This window comes from Eulemur rufifrons, chromosome 2 (genome assembly GCF_041146395.1).
Source record: "Eulemur rufifrons isolate Redbay chromosome 2, OSU_ERuf_1, whole genome shotgun sequence".
Classification (NCBI taxonomy): Eukaryota; Metazoa; Chordata; class Mammalia; order Primates; family Lemuridae; genus Eulemur; species Eulemur rufifrons.
The window spans coordinates 72043132-72062274 of NC_090984.1; the positions used below are offsets into that span (position 1 = coordinate 72043132).

Here is a 19143-nt window from a genome sequence, read left to right on the forward strand (position 1 = left end):
AGCTCACATCTGGTGACCAGGCTGCTTCATTCAACACTGTGTAAACACTGAAGCCTTAACTTAGCAAACAGTTGTTAGAAGTGGGACACTCCAACCACATTCCAAGCCGAGATAAAATCAAATCACAAATGTTTAACCACTTTGCTGCTGACTTGAGTTATTTATCCAAATATATTAACTGAAGATTTTTAGCAATGGATAGCTATAAGGTTGCAGCTTATTTTGTAACTATTTTATATCTCAATGTCTTTAATATAAATTTTTTTACTGAGAGACCATTGTAGAAACATGGAAAAGTTGGTTAGGATCATATCTTCACATGTGGCCCTTTCTGAATCAAAGTGCAGCAAAGTAAATATTGTCTAAGCCTTAATCCACTATGTTAGGTCAAAACTTCAAATACATGCATTTTTCAATATAGAGTATATTTCTTAACTGATAAGAGCAGCTCAGACATAAGAGTGTATAGTCTTCCTTCAATGTGTGTATGTAATCTTTGTTAGTATTAAAGAATATTTAGTAGAGATGCCATGAATTAAATGTATAATTTGCTTTAATAAGAGTTTGGTACCTTAAATTTACATTCATCAAGGCATGATTTTTGTTTCACTACAAATAACTCAAACTGTTTTCAATAAAAAGAGGAAATTGTTAATGTTTACTTATAAATTCATATTTTTTAAAGTTGGGTCTAGATAATTATCTAAACTGTACTCAAGCTATAGAAATTGCCAACTCTTTGTCTAATAGGCTAGGACACTTTTGGCTTGCAAATTAGCATGTACCAGTATGTCTCTGTCCTAAAAGGCAGGAGACCATCAAACCTGTTAAGTATTTTTATTGACTATCTTTTTTAGATTACCATTTGAATTTTTGTTATGGAGGAGGGGAATCCAATATATATACAAAAAAAATTATAATGCAGAAATAGAAAGACTTAGAAAAAAGTAAACCTGCAACTTGATTCATGTTACCTACTTTTTGTTTTATTTAAAAGATGAAATAGTTACAGCATAGCAGTCATTTCTAATCATACAAAGTTATGAATAGAACTGAGATTTTATATAATTGGCTATAAGAAAAATACCTTCATTTTTTTTTTTTAGCTTGAACAGATGAGAGGCCAATAGAAAATGACTGTGCCTCAAACAGGATAAAATAGACAAGACAATTGAGCTAACTTAACCTACCATTACCTATTTTCAGGGTAAGTATATTCAGGACAATTTATTGTACCATTCTTTCATATGCCACCAGAGATTATTCATTTGAATTTTTTTTACTATGCAGGAAAATTTAGTGTACTTTTTCATAGAGGACACAAGAATCACAATGCTAAGAAACCCTATTTCGTCCTTGTTAAATCTGTATTCACTAAATTAACTGGAAGTTAGAATCATCCCATTGCATTCATATTTAGAATTTACTCATACTGCCTGCTTTTAATGATTTTTTTGAAACTATGAGAATTTAGAAAATAAGAACCAACAGAGGTTAAAAATAAACTAATTGGATTTGCTCTATAGTCCTAAAGAGAATTATAGCTTTTTATAGAAAAGTGACAATGTAAATATAGAAATTTGTAATAATTTGGTCATTAATGCAGTCTTGTCACTTGGCTCTAATTAAAACCCGTAACAGGTCCTTATGTGAAGACACAGTGCCTTTTAAGTCATCTATGAGGTGCAGGTAAGTAAAGAGAAACAGTTCTTGTCACAAAATAGTCCATTCCTGAACCCTCTTAAAATAAATCACAGGCAAACTTGAATTTTCAGGTCAGCCCTAGAGAACAGACTAACTTTTCTTGAGTTATTTTAACTGGGGTTTTAGAAAACACAAAGTGTAGTAAGAAGATATTTTATAATTTGTAAACATCTCTTTCTATACCTAAATGATCCAATTAGAGCAACTGATTTCTATAATTAATATCCAGAACTTTTTTAGAGTATGATAAAGTTAAATTTACAAAACAAGTCTAACATTCCCTATTGTTCAGTAGTGGTAATCTCCCCAAAATATCACATCCCCTTGAAAATGAGTTGTCTACAAAATTACAAATGCATAGTATTACAGATAAATATTAACTTAATTAATTTCTTGCACTAAAAGATGTTCAACAACATCAACAACAGTATTCCAAATAATCTTTTTTTTTATTTTTTTTTAAAAAAAGACCTGAACTGAAGTAAAGAACATTGATTTTGTTCTTTTTTTTTTTTTATTCTTATTTCAGCATATTGTGAGGGTACAAAAGTTTAGGTTACGTATGTTGCCCCTGCCCCCCCCCCAAGTCAGAGCTTCAAACGTGGCCATCCCCTAGACAGTGCTTTGTATGAAGGAATAACCTTGCCCACTGAAGATCAATTCTCTATATATTCAATATTAATGCAACTTTAGAACTATTCCACACTGCTCACAGGTGTTGCTTTGAGTTTGCTTTAAATATTATCAAGTCTAATTCCTACAGTAACATGAGAATTCACTTGTAAAAATAAGTTAGTTCAGAGAAAAAGCTGAAATGATAGTACTAACATTTGTAGCACTTGATGATTTACACAGTCCTTTCACATCTTTTTTTTTATTTGAGCCTATCAACCATGTAATAATAAAAATTATTTATCAACCATTAATGATGATAATTTTAGTATCACTGTTGTTATTATTATTATGAAATTCATTCCACAGATGAGGAAACATACAGTGGATCTTGGAATTTGCCAAGGACTGGCTAGGACTTAGAACTAAGGTCTTATAATTATACTCTATGCAACTATAGGTCTCCAAACTTTCTATAAGAAAAAAATTTCAAACTAAAGATTTTAACTCTTGCAATTTTTATTATCGTACCATTTCTTTTATACACATTCATATGAATTCACTAACAATCAGAAGATTGTGTACATTTCTTCAATGAAGTATAATAATACGAGCTGCATGTGTAAATAGCATCACGTTATTACCCGCTCTCTATGGTATTATAGTAGCAGCATGCTTTGTCTCAGCCTTCACTAATGAGGAATATTGTGACAATTCATTGTTAATAAAATATAACCTTGAGTCACTTTGTTCTATTTTTAATTTGGCCCGATACTAAAACCTGACAGTGTAGTCTTATGGTAGTCCAAACTTCAAGGCTCACTCTATCTCTTGGAGTAACTATTAGAGATAAAAACTAGTTGTAAGCAAGGCTATTCATTATAAGCAAGGTATAAGTAGTTAAGGTAAAGTTATTGGTTAATTGTTAATATATGAGAGTTTTTAATTTCACTTTTATAAATAGGCCATCATTTTAAAATTATTAAAATATTTAAAATACTTTATGGGATAAAATATTTTGCTTATTTTTTTCTTTTTAAATTTTTTTTGCTTACTTTTTTCAATGATAAAGTTGATACTTTGTCTACTGCCTTATTCAAATAAAGTTAAGAATAATCTTAACTTTAAGATGATTAAAGTTTTTATTTTCAAATAGTCATGATTAACAAGTCATTATCTGATAAAACAGCCATGTCGTATACATTTTGTCTTCTCACATACGGTGTGTATGGAACCCAGATTTTTCACAGATATTATTGTGTTGTTGATAACTATTACTTACAACTAAACTCTCTGTTTATCTGTATATTATATACACACACAAATACATTTGTCTTTTTAAAAAATTGATTTATAAATCAACTGTTAGGCTCCAGTGATTTCAGCATTTTGTTCATGTTTTATTGGAAATGCACGTGGTTTCTGAGGCTTTTAAACAAATACATGGAATGGTTGAAAGATTTATGTTGCTCATGCTTAGCTAAATATGTCATCTCTAGAAAAGATGTGGTTTATTTTGGCACTGTTTTAAAAACACAAATATTTTAAACATTTGTTAAGTTGGAGCTTGCACATTTGAACTAGTAGCATACGTTCCAGAATAGCATCTCAAATTACCAAACTTTTTGTAATCCTTTTACTAGAATAAAAGGTTTTTGAAAAGGTTTTCTTTTCTTTTTTATTATGTACTTTAGTGTAAGTTAAGTTAAATTTATAAAAGTTGAAGTTTTTTTTTAACATAGGACTCCATAAATAAAATTTGACAATGATAAATATATATTTTTTAAAAATTATTGAAATATTATACACTTTTGATATTTCTTTGCAAAAGTCTTAATAAGCTTATTTTTAATTTTATGGTTTTCTAAATATAGTTTTGGAGTACACTAGTACTTTTGAAGCCAATAGTTTCTTGACTATTTGATTATTGAAAAAGACATATTTTAATTCACAAATTCAAATATATAAAATATATATTTGCTTTTTATTCACATAAAATCCCCCATTGCAAATCCTACACGTATTTCAATGCAATTCTTATACATTGATCTTAATCAAATTTATAAGTGTACAGTCCTGAAGACACTGTACTAGATAGACATGTACTATAAAATATATTGCAGTAAGGAAACGGATTAAGTTCACTGTAAAACTGTCTGACTTCCTTAACAAGTTTAATAAAGATAAATGTCAATATGAACAAATTTGTTAGGTACTTGAGGAACCTTTCAAAACTATTTAGACACAAAATAAAATTATAGTGATAAAATATTAAATAGAAATATTTTTTAGTAAATATGGTAAGAAAGAACCTAAGAAGAGAGATCAAATTCCTTTAATTAAAAAATAATAGACTGATTTAAATCTGCTACAAAGCATCTCTACTCATTTTGGAATATATATGTGGAATTTTGCTGTAACCAATAGCTAAAATCTACAAACACTGTTTTTGTTGCATTTGATTATTCAGTCATAATAAGTTAAATATAAAAAGACTATGTAACATTGTATCACCCGTAATGAACTTAGAATGTAAAGCTTAAGGTTTATGACTAAAAGAGGAACCAGGGTTGGAGTGGACAGTAGGAGTCTGTGGAGCAAAGATTCATAAAACTGGTAATACCTAAACTGTCATATTACTATCTAAAAACAATTGTTTCACCATATGTGGCCTTTGTGATATTGTTGTCATGCATTTTACTCCTACATGTATACTCAACAATAACATTGTTATTATTTTTACTGAACAGTCAACTATTTTTTAGGATATTTTAAAAACAAGAATGAAATTGTTTTATATTTACTCATGTATTTTACCATTTTCTGTGCTCTTCTTTTCTGTGTAGATCTGTTTCTACCTGTTACCATTTTCCTTCTGCCTGAAGTATTGATCATCTATACTAATGCACAGCTGTTGGTTCAGCTTTTGTATATCTAAAAATATCTCTCTTTTCTGACCTTCATTTTGTAAGAAAAAAATGTTTGCTGCATATAGAATTTTAGGTTAACAGGGTTTTTTAATTTTTCTTTGAGTATTTTAAAGATGTTGCTCTAATATCTTTGGCTTGCTTTGTTCTGCTGTCATTCTTATTTTTGTTCTCGGTACATAATGTGTCCCCTGGCTGCTTTAAATATTTTCCTTTTGTCACTCATTTGAACCAATTTGACTATGGTGTGTTACAGTGTAGATTGCTGCATGTTTCTGTGCTTGTGGTTTGTTTAACTTCTGGGATCTATGAGTTTATAGTCTTTATCATTAGAAAATTTTCAGCCATTATTTTTTCCAACATTTTTTGTCACTCAGTTCTTTGTCCTCTCTCTCTGGAACTACTATTTGATGTATGTTAGACTAAAGATGTCTTATAGCTCATTCATGCTCCATTTGTTTGTTTGTTTTTCCGGTCTCTTTTTCTCTGAATGTTTCATTTTGGATAGTTTCTATTGTTTTGTCTTCAAATTTACTCATCTTTTTTTTTTTTTTTTTTTTTTTTTTTTTTGGTAGTGTCTAATGTGCTGTTAATTCCATCCAGGGCCTTATTTTTTTTCACAAATATTGTATTTTTTATCTCTAAAAGTTAGAATTAGGTCTTTTTTTTTTCTTTTTTTATTTGAAAATATTAAGGGGGTACAAATGTTTGAAGTTACATGGATCACTTTTGTAATACTTGAGTCCTGCTATAGGTGTACCCATCACCAGATAGTGTTCATTGTACCCATTAGGTAGGTTTTTGCCTCTCCCCTTCTCCTTCCTCCCCCCTAGTCAATTTCCACTGGGTTTTACTTCCCTCTGTGCACATCTATGCTTTGGTTAGTTCCAGTTTAATAGTGAGTATATGTGGTGTTTGTTTTTCCATTCTCGAGATACTTCATTTAGGAGAATGGTCTCCAGTTCCACCTGGATTGTTGCCAAAGGTATTAACTCATCTTTTTCATGGCTGAGTACTACTCTGTGCTACACATATACCACATTTTATTAAGCCACTCATGAATTGATGGGTACTTGGGTTGATTCCACATCTTTACAATTGTGAACTGTGCTACAATAAACATTTGTGTTCATGTGTCTTTTTGATGAAAAATCTTCTTTTTCTTTGGGTGGATACCCAATAGTTGGATTGCTGAATCAAATGGTAGGTCTACTTTTAGTTCTTTAAGGATTCTCCATACTGTTTTCCATAAGGGTTGTACTAATTTGCAGTCCCACCAACACTGTATAAACATTCCTTTCTCTGTGCATTCATGCCAGCATCTATTGTTTTTGGACTTTTAAATAAAAGCCATTCTAACTGGGGTAAGGTGATATCTCATTGTGGTTTTAATTTGCATTTCCTTGATTATTAATTACATCAAGCATTTTTTCATATGTTTATTAGCCATTTGTCTTTTTTGTTTTGAGAAACTGCTGTTCATATTTTTTGCCCACTTTTGAATAGGGTGTTTGGTTTTTTTCTTGCTGATTTTCTTGAGTTCTTTGTAAATTCTGGAAATTAGCTCTTTATTGGATGTGTAGCTTGTGAATATTTTCTCCCATTGTGTAGGTTGTCTATTTGCTCTGTTGAGGGTTCCTTAGTTGTGCAGAAGCTTTTTAGTTTAATCAAATTCCATTCATTTATTTTTGTTGTTACTGTGATTACCATTAGGGTCTTATTCATAAATTCTTTGCCTAGGCCAATATCTAGAAGAGTTTTTCCTACATTTTCCTCTAGAATTCTTAGAATTGGGTCTTTTTTAATTTATTTCATGTCTCCCCTTAACTTGTTCGTGCTTTACATTATCTTCAAGAACATAAAAAGTGTTATACAGTAGATCCCCCTTATCTGTGGTTTAGCTTTGCGCAGTTCCAGCTACCCACAACCAACTGCCATTCTGCAAATAGGTGCGTACAGTATAACATTAATAAGATATTTGGAGAGAGACCACATTCACATAACTTTTATTCCAGCATATTTTTATAACTGTTCTATTTTTTATTATTGTTGTTAATCTCTTACTGTGCCTAATTTAGAAATTAAACTTCATCATAAGAATGTATGTATAGAAAAAAACATGGTATGTCTAGGGTTTGGTACTATCCTCAGTTTCAGGCATCTACTAGGGATATTGAAATGTGTCCCCCATGGATAAGGGGGGACTACTCTAATGACTGTTTTAGTGTCCTTATTTGTTAAATTTCCACAGGTCTGTTTTTGTTGATTTTTTTTTCCTTACCATGGATTACATTTTCCTGCTTTGTATGCCTGGTAACCTTTTGTTTTTTTTTTTTTTTTTTTTTTTTTTTTTTTTGAGACAGAGTCTTACTCTGTTGCCCGGACTAGAGTGCCATGGCATCAGCCTAACTCACAGCAACCGCAAACTCCTGGGCTCAAGCGATCCTTCTGCCTCAACCTCCTGAGTAGCTGGGACTACAGGCATGTGCCACCATGCCCGGCTAATTTTTTCTATATATTTTTAATTGTCCAGATAATTTCTTTCTATTTTTTTAGTAGAGATGGGGTCTTGCTCTTGCTCGGGCTGGTCTTGAACTCCTGAGCTCAAACGATCCACCCGCCTCGGCCTCCCAGAGTGCTAGGATTACAGGCTTGAGCCACCGCACTCAGCCTCTGGTAACTTTTTATTGGATGCCAGTGGTGAATTTTATCTTTTTGGGTACTAGATATTTTTGCATTTCTTTAAAATGTTTTGAGCTTTGTTCAGGGATGCAGTTACATTACTCAGAAACAGTATGATACTTATAAGGCCATTTGAAGCTTTGATAGGCAGAACCAGAGCAGCTATTCTAGGGCAGAGTTTTCTAAACAACCAAGGCACTCGCCCTCTGAATATACTGCCTTGTGCTGTGTGTATTATATGATTCCTCTATTCCAGTTGGTCACAACAAAAACTCTTCCTGTCCATGTGTGAGTTTAGGATCATTGTTCTGCCTACTCCTTTCTGGTGGATTCTACCCTGGCCTTGGTAATTTCCTCACATATACGTGCTGATCAATATTCAGAGGAAGACTAAAGAATTGTTCTATGGTTCTCCAGAACTTGTGCTCTCTTGCATGTTTTCTCTGTGTGTATGTGTGTGTGTGTGTATATATATATGTATATATGTGTGTGTGTGTATGTGTGTGTGTGCACGCGCACATATGCATACAACCCTCTCCACTCTCTGCAGAATTGCTGAATCTCTCCTCTCCAGACTGATAAATTCTCTCTGCCTTGGCCTCCCCAAATTCTCAACTCTGTCTTCTCAACTCAGGGAAACTTACAGACTCAATTTTGTTCTCCCTCCCGGCGCCCTGCTCTGTAAACTCTCCAGACCATAAGCTGGTGCAATCATAGTGTTCACTTTGTTTGATTCAGTGTTCTACACTGTCTGTTGTCCAAAGTCCAAAAGCATTGTTTTGTATTTTCACTGTTGCCTTTTATTTGTTTGTTTTTATTTTTAGTTTTTTAAGGTAGTAGGATCAATCTCATCTCTGCCACTCCATCATAGCCAAAAATGTAAGTCCTCCTATACCTCTTTTAAAATATCATTGTGTAATATCTAGTATCCCTCTTACCTCTTGAGAAATCAGTCTTACTGTTCTTTTCCTAAAATTAAAGTATCTGTTTTCTATGATTGCTTTGTACATTTTTTCTTTTATTTTGTTTTTGGCAGTTGTATTTTGTGCCTTGATATGGTCTTTTTTGTATATTTCTTGAGTTCAGAGACCTTATTAAATCTCTGACTTCATATCTTTTGTCAATTTTAGGAACTCTTTAGTCAATATCTCCTTTTCCTCCCTCTGAGACTCCAATTATATATATGTTAACCTTTTCATTTTGTTTCCACATACCTCTTCCACTCTTCTGTATTTTACATTCTTTTTTTTTAACTCTGTATACATCAGTTTTTAATTTTTAAAATTACCTGTCTTCCATGTCACCAATTCTGTCTTCTGCCCTGAAAGCCATCTATTGACATCTTCGGATTCTGTATTTTAACGTCTATGCCTATTAACTCCAATATCTGAATCATCTGTGGGTCTTTCTCTAGTGTCTATTTTGTCTCTTGGCATGCCTATTAATTTCTGATTGTATATAAGACATTCTGAACCTCCAGATGATTTTGTCCAGAAAGAGTTTATCCTTTACTCTGCTGGGAAGATTGAACAGAGGCCAGTTACCTTTATCCAGTGAGGTACTATTTGAATAGAAGCTGGATTCCAGTTTGAGTAAGGCTTAAGTATTTTGTTCACTAGGGCTTTCAGTGGTAAAAGTGATATCTTCACTGGGCTTTTTAAGATATTCTCAGCTTTTTTAACCTCACACTTAGGACAGTTGAGAATTTGCCAAATATCTTGAAGAGGAAACTGGGCATGTATTTCAGGCCCTTTGGTTCTACAGTTTTGTCACTCCAGCCCTGCAAAATTGCCCAAAGCTCTGTTGGTTTCTCTGTCCCTAGCAGCAATCTTCTGCTAGAACAAAGCTCAGATGATCAATTCTCTCTCATCTTCACCCAGAACTACCAAATGCCTTCAGGGAAAAAATGGTTGCAGATCATCAGTTTACCTCTCTGTTATTCTCTCCTCTCTGGAATCTTATTTCCTCTGGTTGTCTTTGTTTTAGGCCTTCTCTTTTTGTTTAGCAGTTTTAAACAAATACTTTTTTCATAGTGTATCTGCTTTTCTAGTTGTTGTCAGGAGCATTTGCCTACCACAAACTATTCTATTCTCTCTGGAAGCAGAAACCATTGAGTTTTAAATTTCTGTTATTATAGTTTTTATTTCTGGAGGTTATATTCTGTTCATTTCCAGATCCATTTGGTCATTTTTATAGTCTTTGTTCCTATCTCATATTTTCAATTTCTTTTTTATTTTCTTTTGCATTTTAAGCATACTTACTTCATACTTAATTTCTGATGATTTTAATATCTCAAGTATTTGCTGCTCTAATTTTCTATTATTTCTGCTAGTTATATTTATCTTGCCTCATTTCTTTGGATGTTTCATGATTCATTAATGTGACCTTATATTTCCTAGAATTATTCTCTATGAACCTTTTTAAAGCCTGTGTTAAAGGTGGGTTCCTCCATAAAGCTTTGCATTTGCTTCTGCCAGTTACTTGGAAACATGTGTAGGCTTTGGATCACTTTTAAATCTTTAATTTGAATTTTATTGGGCCACTTAGGTAATGTTAATTTGGGTTGAAAACCCACATGAGGCTGGGCATGGTGGCTTATGCCTATAATCCTAGCACTTTGGGAGGCCAAGGAAGGAGGATAGCTTGAGGCCAGGAGTTTGAGACCAGCCTGGGCAACATAGCAAGAGCCCATCTGTACAAAAAATACCGAGGTGTGGTGGCACATACCTGTAGTCCCATCTACTTGGGAGGCTGAGGTGGGAGAATCACTTGAGCCTAGGAGTTCAAGGTTACAGTGAGCTATGATCATACCACTGCACTCCAGCCTGGGCGATAAAACCCTATCATAAGGCAAATGCTTTCAAGGTGAAAACTGCCTTTTGTGCTTTACTTACCACTCAGCGTTCCCTGTTTCACTTAGTTCTGGACCTCCGAATATGCTTTACTGACTGCCAATATATTGATGCATTTGAAAAGATGTTTGTCATTTTCTCTCCAACATTTTTAGTTGCTTCCTGCAGGAGGTACCAGGTCCATTATAGCAGGAAACAATAGATCGGGTTGAATGTTATTAAATTTATATACACACACAGATATAATTGCACTGCTAATAAAATGTTCTGAATTTAGTATCACTTGTATACATGATTAAAATGAGTAGATAATAAATTTACCTTCCAAGATCTGTAATTGCAGCTCTTTGTACTCACCAGTAACTACAAGCAGTTTTTCATTAAAGAAAAGAAAATGATTGAATAATCCAAATTAGCCTGGGCAAGAAAACTAACAGCTGCCTAAAATGAAATGTTTGAGTTATGAGCCATGTGCTACTTTGGTTTATCTGCAGCCAAAAGGTTTGGAATCCTTAGTCAATTAACCATGTTGCTTGGGAGGGCCTGGTTGCCCTGAATAAGAGCTGCCTGGTGATGAGTAAGAGGTATCCGTGACACACAAGTTCAGACCTTGCTACTCTGTTTTTGTTGTTTGAACTTTCTTCTCCGTTGTAGCTAGGGATCCGGTGTGGAATTTAAACACTTGTGTGGTAACTCCATTCCTTCAGCCATTGTGTTGTTAAGCTCTAGCTAACGAACTTTTAACACTGGCTCCATGTAAGGCAAGTCTTAGAAAACAGCAACAATCAACATTTCTAGTTTTATAATTAAGACCATATGATTTATATGTCTTTGTGCAACTAAGTTGCTCTTGCCTGTCTAGTCCAACTGCTCCCCAAAAAGTAACCTTCATAATATATATGAAAAATAAAGATATAAACCAGGGTGCACCCAAGAAAAATTAACAAGTGACTTTCATTTCAAAAATCACCCCTACTGTGACAGAAACTTCAGAAAGTATACCTGTTTAAAACTTAGGAACTGTGACTAAAATAGAGGAAGCAAAATTACATAATATTTGAAAAGGTGAGAACTGCCAAATGCACCACCAGTCATGTATACTTTATCTCATGTGGCCCTTTTCTTCCATGCCAATGTTTTCTGTTGCTTAGGGAGCTCCTCCTGATAATGTCACAAAGAATGTCTCTCAGACCCATATAGATTATGTACACATTGGCTTGTTAAGCCCAAGTTTGTCTTTAAAATCTCTAACCTTCATTCTGCTTCTAAACATAACTGATTTGAATCTAAAAACCAAGTGACCAAGAAAAGATACTGAATTTCTTCTAAAACTTATAAACCAGTTCAGAAGATAATTCTATGGGAGAAAATTGAAACGTACTTTGAACAATGATATAGTAATTTGACATAAAATGTGTCAGTGTTACTGCTTTGAAGAATTATTCTTTGCTTAAATGTGTAAACTGATTGCTCATTTCTTAGTATGTTATAGTCTTATCACTATGCAAAATTTGACTTGCTTTTTACATCTTTTCCTAAACTGTGGACATATTATAGAGAGTAGTTCTATACTTTTATTTAGGTGACACAGAAGAATGTGAATATGTAATCTTGACTGTCAAATAGAAATGAGGAAAAACTTTTGAAATCAGAAGTTTCCTTTCAGTTAAAATCTCAATTATATCACAATAATCACTTTGTTTCTGCTTTTATAAAAATTGCAACAACCTTTTCAAGAAATAAAGGTATATCATGGGATGAATGTTTAAATATTGCAGATATATTGTCTTTAAGTTTTAGGAAAGTTGTCCAGGCCCATATTGGACTTTTTAAAGAACTAGTTGCCTAAATCATACATAGTTCTGTGCCACATTATTTTGTTTTCTTACAGAGGACAAGAAAATTAATAAAAGTGACTTTCTTTCCGGGAATACTAATACCTTAAGCCCTATGTTCCTAGCACACTCCATTTCACTTCCTACCCTAGATTTTCATTATTTAATTCATTTGCCATTTTTAACCTTCTACTGAGTCAAATCTACTTTCACTTGTTTAAATCCAATTCATCCTTCAAGAACACTTATATGCGACCCCCACATGAAGCTTTTTCTAATTCCCCACCCTCACCCTATCACCAAGTTGTAATTTCTCTTCTGTGTGCCTTATAGCTCTTTCTTCATCTCTCTATTAGGGTGGTTATTAAGTTTTCTCTGGTTTCGGTATTCCTGTGTTATCTCCCATTAGAATGCAAGCTTCTGGAGATCAGAGATTCAGTCTTGTTCATATTTTTTTCCACAGGTAAATACTTGATGAATAATCACTCTTATTTAATGATGAAACCTAAATTTTCAAACTATTTTAATTTTCTAAACATTTGTGTGACATGTCTTTCTAAAAATATGACATTGATACATTAAAATTTCTATATCCTTTCCAGTGGTATGAAAATATACTATCTTAAAATATCTAGCACCTTGCACATTGCCAGATGAAACATTTTGCTTACCTGAAGACTGTAACTTTTTAACCATAATCAATTTAAAGTGGAGGATTGTTGTGGCGGGGGGAGGTGGTTGTTCGTTTTTTCATTTTGTTGTTGTTTGGTTTTTTGTTTTGATTTGGTTTGGTTTTTTTAAATCAGAACATCTTGTATAGCTGTTAAATTTTGTCCCATACGATCCAAAGTTTGACATTTTACTCTGTGCTGAAGTGAAGACATGGTTTTATTTTGTTGACTACAAAGTTTATGCAAAATTTCCACACTACAAAATAGACCATTTAAATTCTCATTGAACAAGATTAATAATTAAATTACTTCCTAGAACCATGTGTGTCCAAATTCAGGCAAGGAGACAGAATGCGAGCAATGTATAAAGCGGTGTAATGTGTTGGATGCCCTCTGATGTTGCTGCATGTATTCTAAGTCATGATTCCAAATTCATTGGTGCCTCATTTCCTACAGGTAATGAGAGTTTTCTGAATTCTTATTATTTTGATATACTTCCTTGAGATTTTACTTTCTGGTTGTATATCATTCTTTCAATACCCAAGCTATATTTGAAGATATTTAAAAGCAAAAATAAATTGTGCATGAACATTACCCACCAAGGTACAGTTTCAAAAATTAATATTTGCTTACTAATTTGATTTTGTCTGTACTTCAGTCTCCACCAAATTTCATCATGTAACTTGTTGAATGAAGATCCTAAACCTTAAGAAAGTGCATACCATTCTTCAATAAATAGATCAATTGAATCAAAGTCTTTGTGAAACACTCAAGCAGAGAATATTCACTGCATTTTACTTGTATGACCATGACATTAACATACTGAAAACCTTTAATTTCCTTAAAGAAGATTTTCTTGTCATAAATCTGTCCTGGCTGTGTCTAATCAAATTACATTTTACCGTGTAGTATGTCTTTCTCCAAAATGATTTCTAGTATGTACCTCACACACAAAGTTAACTGTCTTGGTTATAATTGACTGCCAGCAGGGTGATTCACTTTAAGTAAAAGTAACTGTAGTTTGTAATTTTCTAGGAAATATGGCTTCTTTACTCATGAAGGAACAGTAAACCAAAATTCCTAGTCCTGTTTACTATGTTGAAAAATTAAAATTATCTTAATGAAATGTGCTCAAATGCTGGCACGTGGCCAAATGATTCATATTTGTCTTAAAGTAGCAAAAAGGTTAAGATACTATGTTCCTACTGAATTTTTCTTAAAATTCATCAGAGAAGAAAGGAAAATTCTGTATAGATTCTTAGCTTTTTTTCCTTTAACATCTAAAGTTCTCTTAACTAAAAATTTTTTATTTAGAATTATATCTTTAATTCTCAGATCTCCCATCTCTTTGAAACCACTTAATTAAAACACATCACCAGCTTATGGGACTTTCACATTCATGAAAAATGAGAACAGAGGAATTGAAGAATTTTTATAACATGACATAAGCAGGCATTTTCAGAGCTAGAAAAATGTGTATCCGTCCCTAAGCTCTTCAGGCTGTCAGCCATACTGCTTCCCTATCTGCTGCTGTTAAAAGCTGAAACTTGTGCCATCATGGTTAATGTTTTGACAGATTTTATCACAAACCTTGCTGTTGTAAATTCGCCTTGAGCCAAAATTTAACATGTTGTAAGCTCAGAAACAGTTTTACTGTTGGTGATCCAGAAAAGGAAATAAATCAATTATGCTCTTTTGAATGATAGGAATATAGAGTTTAACTCCTTAAAAGTTATACATTACTTGAAATTTAGGGGACATTCTCATTCTCTATGTTCAAGGCCACTCAATTGTCAATAAAATCATACATAAACACTTCTGGGCCTGTTGCAAGGAAGAATATACCAGAGGAAATATTATGCAGCTTATATATGCTCACTAAATTTTATAACCAAAATATTATCCCTTTTTTAAATGAAAAAGTCCTTTGCCTTAGTATATGGAGTCAAAAATATAAACCCTCAACATGTGATTAAGTGATTTCACAGTAAAAGCTATGGAATGGCCACTTTTGTTTCCAAATAATTTATCAGAGTGCTCTTTAGTGAGAATCTATTTTATGATGCCTGCCATCTATTATTTTATAACTACTTAGAGTATTTTATTAAACGTGCTCCCAATCATTGCTGTTCCTAACAGCCTGTAGATCTAGATTTTTTTCCTCTCTAAAACATCTTCAGTGACCATGACCATTAATATTTACTCATAAATGCGTTTGTACACAGGCTCAACCATAGCACATCAGTGAAGACAAAAAGAGTTGTTACCCAGTTCTTTACCCTAGAATAAATCAAATCAACAAATATTTATTGAATGTCTACTATGTGCAAATAGCTCTGCACTGGTCAGCTTTTAAAAGCCATCCAACTTTTCACATCAACAAATCACAGCATTATTATTTCAAGCATTGCAGAAGCCACTTCCATGTCCTTAAGGTGACAAAGCACATGAGGACTCTGCAATTACTTGGAGTAAAGAAAGAGAAGGAAGAGGAAGCTAATTTACAGAGCGAAAAGAGGAGAAAGCGTACTCTAAAATATCATCACCAGTGGCCTGCATCATGTATGTAGTATGTGTGTATGAGTTTGTGTGTATGAGTGTATATTATGTATGTATATGTTCATTTACACATATACACACAAAGAGAAGATTGAATTTGATATAAATAGCCCTTGTTAAGGTGTGATGGTAATAGGCATTCGCATTTGAGTTCAGAGTTTTGCTTTAAAAATAGGCTTAATAGTTTAGCTAGTATTAAGTCCTAGGGTACCACAAAACCAAAATGTATCATGGTAATAGGGAGTCCCATGTTCTAAAACATGGCTTGCCCTACACTCTATTATGATGAGATGACCTCATCATCAGTAGATTTATAATAAAAGAAATGACATAACCTGTTTAAAAGCTCATTTTAAAGATTCTAACTGGTATTGGAAACTGAATAAAAACTACCAGTAACAGGCCAAACTTGTGTACTGTATTAACCTATACTATTCTGTGCATTTCACTTTGTTAATCTGTAAAAGATAAAATAATATACTATCCATATTAATAAATTTTATTTTCTTAGTGAGGTATGAAAGGGAGACTGGTATTAATTTCCAGCTTTGCCAAATAGAATTAATGCTGGCTGCTTTTCATAGAAGGTAGGTATATATGTTGGCCATAGAAGATACTGTCACTGACATTCTCACAAGGGATATCTGGTGTCAACTTAAAAATATTTGTTAAGGAGAACTAATTTTTAAATATTAACTTTGGCCTCCTGTTGATAGGCTGTTTAATTTCTAATGAAATCAAGACAGACTCTTTAAATAACCTTTTAAAACAGTAGCTTTTTCTTTCCTAAAATGCCTGAAATTAATTTCTCAGTTTTTGTGTGGGGAAAAAAACTTAACAGCTCTATTCAAAGTTTATGCTTCTGTTATGAAATTGTTCATTATTAAGATCATCTTGAAGCAAAGGTATCATCTCATATTTTTTTTAATTATTTGATACTTTGCCTATCTGGTTGTAATTTATTTGCAAAGCCTACCCTGATTGCTTGGTGTAAATTTTGGATTTCTTCTCAGGTACAGTCTTTCTCTTCTTGGTAAAATCATCCTGTTAGCCTTCTTAAAAGTAATGAGCACTTTCAGTGTGTGACTATATACATTGGTTTGATATCTTTCATTTATTTTCTTCATGTATTGCAATTAATGCCTTTGGATATATTATAAATAAAATTTCACTTGAATGATTCAAATCTAATGCTTATGTTCATGAATAAATATTATCTTTAGAAATGTTTCTAATTCTCCCCTCATCTTTCTTCATCTTTTGACCAAAATTCCCAATACTGAGACCCTGTTACCTAGGACCTAGCCTGGATTCACCTGCCCCCTTGTGGTGTTCCTCTCTGAAAAGTTAATTGATTTCTGAAATTTGGAAAAGTTAATTGATTTCTGATTTTTAGATTTTGTATTACATACCCTGAGAAGAGAAACCTCATTACCCTTGTCTAGCAGTCTAGAATCAGAAGCATTTTCTCGGCTAGTCACCAGCTAACATAAAAAGATGAAAGGCATTTATATATATGTATATATTTTTTTAATGGAACACTTCATGAATTTGTGTGTTATTCTTGCACAGGGGCCATGCTAATCTTCTCTGTATCATTCCAATTTTAGAATACATGCTGTGATGTAAGAACTATTTTTAATACATAATTCAGAGCACAAGAAAGAAATTGTGCACTATAAAGAAATGAGAAGCTTAGAAAAAAATGATATACTTAATTTTATTAGAATCAATATTATGACCTGCAGATTGATAAAATAAAGAGATGTTGCAAAAGTTCTCATAAAGCAACTTAAAATCAAGTTTATTCTATGTCGGTATCTTCTTTTTTTAGTGAGTAGAAAAGGAGAGATGACTTTTATTCTACTTTATTTAAATTTTAAGTAGATTTCCTAAGGCTTTTATCAGCGACGAATTTATAAATATCAAAAATAAAACTTGTATAATGTGTAGTCAGATGTGTTTTGATGTCAAAACCTATTTGACACAAATAGGTTTTTGTTTTCTTCTCTCAAGAAGGAATTTCTTCTTAATGTTCCACAGGACTAATTTTTACACCTTCAATGGAAGTCAGTAGAATTTGCACATGGAAAAGGGAAATATATGTTCAATGAGCAAATTTACCTAGCCACAAATGCAGAGACATTTTGCAAGAATGAGGACATAAGAATTGGACTTCTAGTTAATGAAGAATAATATAAAGACAAAGGGAAAAGGGAAAGAAAAGCACTATTTACACAAAGTATTTGTCTTTCTTAGAAGGAGATAGATTAATAAATTATTATTATTAGCAAAACCCAAGGTAAAATTTTAAAGATCTAGTTTTCAGTCTGTTAACTGTCAAATATTTCTGTCAGAAAAGAATTGTCTCTTTCCATGGTGTTCTACCTCCCACCAAAGCCTGGTGGGACTAAGTAATGGTGGTACTCTGTGGCATTTTAAACATCATGTCACCTCACCTGAGATCTAGAAGAAACAGTACGCAGGCTTTAATAAAGCTATTTGTAGGCCAACTCCCAAATTTCTAGTATCTACCACTCCTTGGCAGTTTCTCTTAATTTGTAACAGTTGACCTACTAACAGGTTCCCAGAAACACAGGTTCAAATTTTGGCAGGCTTACCTCTCCTCTTTGTCCTTCCAAAGTACATAAATGCTAAACTGTTCACAGTGAGGAAGAGAAAGTCATTCCAACTAGACTTTTAAAACCAAGACTCTTTCTGTTCCCTACCAGGTTACTGCCATTCTCTCCAAAGGAATAAAGTTTTGTCAGTGTGCCTTGGCATAATTTCTCCAGCCTGGATTAAACACAGGTGACTGAGAGTCTGCCTTATCTCAACAGGGCATTAGTCACTCTATAAAAGTTAAATTTATTATGAAATGCTTTGTTTGTGTTAACATATATCTTCTCTGGGAAGTTGGAAACAAAGGCATGTCCTTTGAGACTCTATAAGGGGAAAACACATCCTCCTTTGGAATTTAACCTTAATTTGAACCAAGATCTGTGAAAGAAAAGTACTTTAGCGTATTGTTCCCTTGCTCCACCCTTCTATCCCCTTATCTAAATGGAGTTACTGTTGCTGTGTTTTCTTAACTCTTATAATTCCAAACCTTGCTTTCCTAAATTTGATATTTATCTTAGGAGAAAAATATATTAAAATAATTGTGGCAAAAAATTTTACTTTGCTTTTAAGAATGAGTTGTTTTATATAATATATTAATTCTGATATCCTTAAAGTTAAGTGCATGGCCAGTTTATAATTATACATCTTCGTTGTTCATTCTGTTGTTTAAAGGTACATT

The 19143-nt window shown here is 32.9% G+C and overlaps 1 non-coding gene across 1 annotated transcript; it reads right to left on the reverse strand.

Annotated features, from left to right (window-relative positions):
• Window positions 1-17369: 17369 nt before the first annotated feature.
• Window positions 17370-17475, reverse strand: LOC138381059 (U6 spliceosomal RNA). The gene has a single exon (XR_011233009.1). It is a non-coding gene; the product is annotated as a U6 spliceosomal RNA (small nuclear RNA).
• Window positions 17476-19143: the final 1668 nt, after the last annotated feature.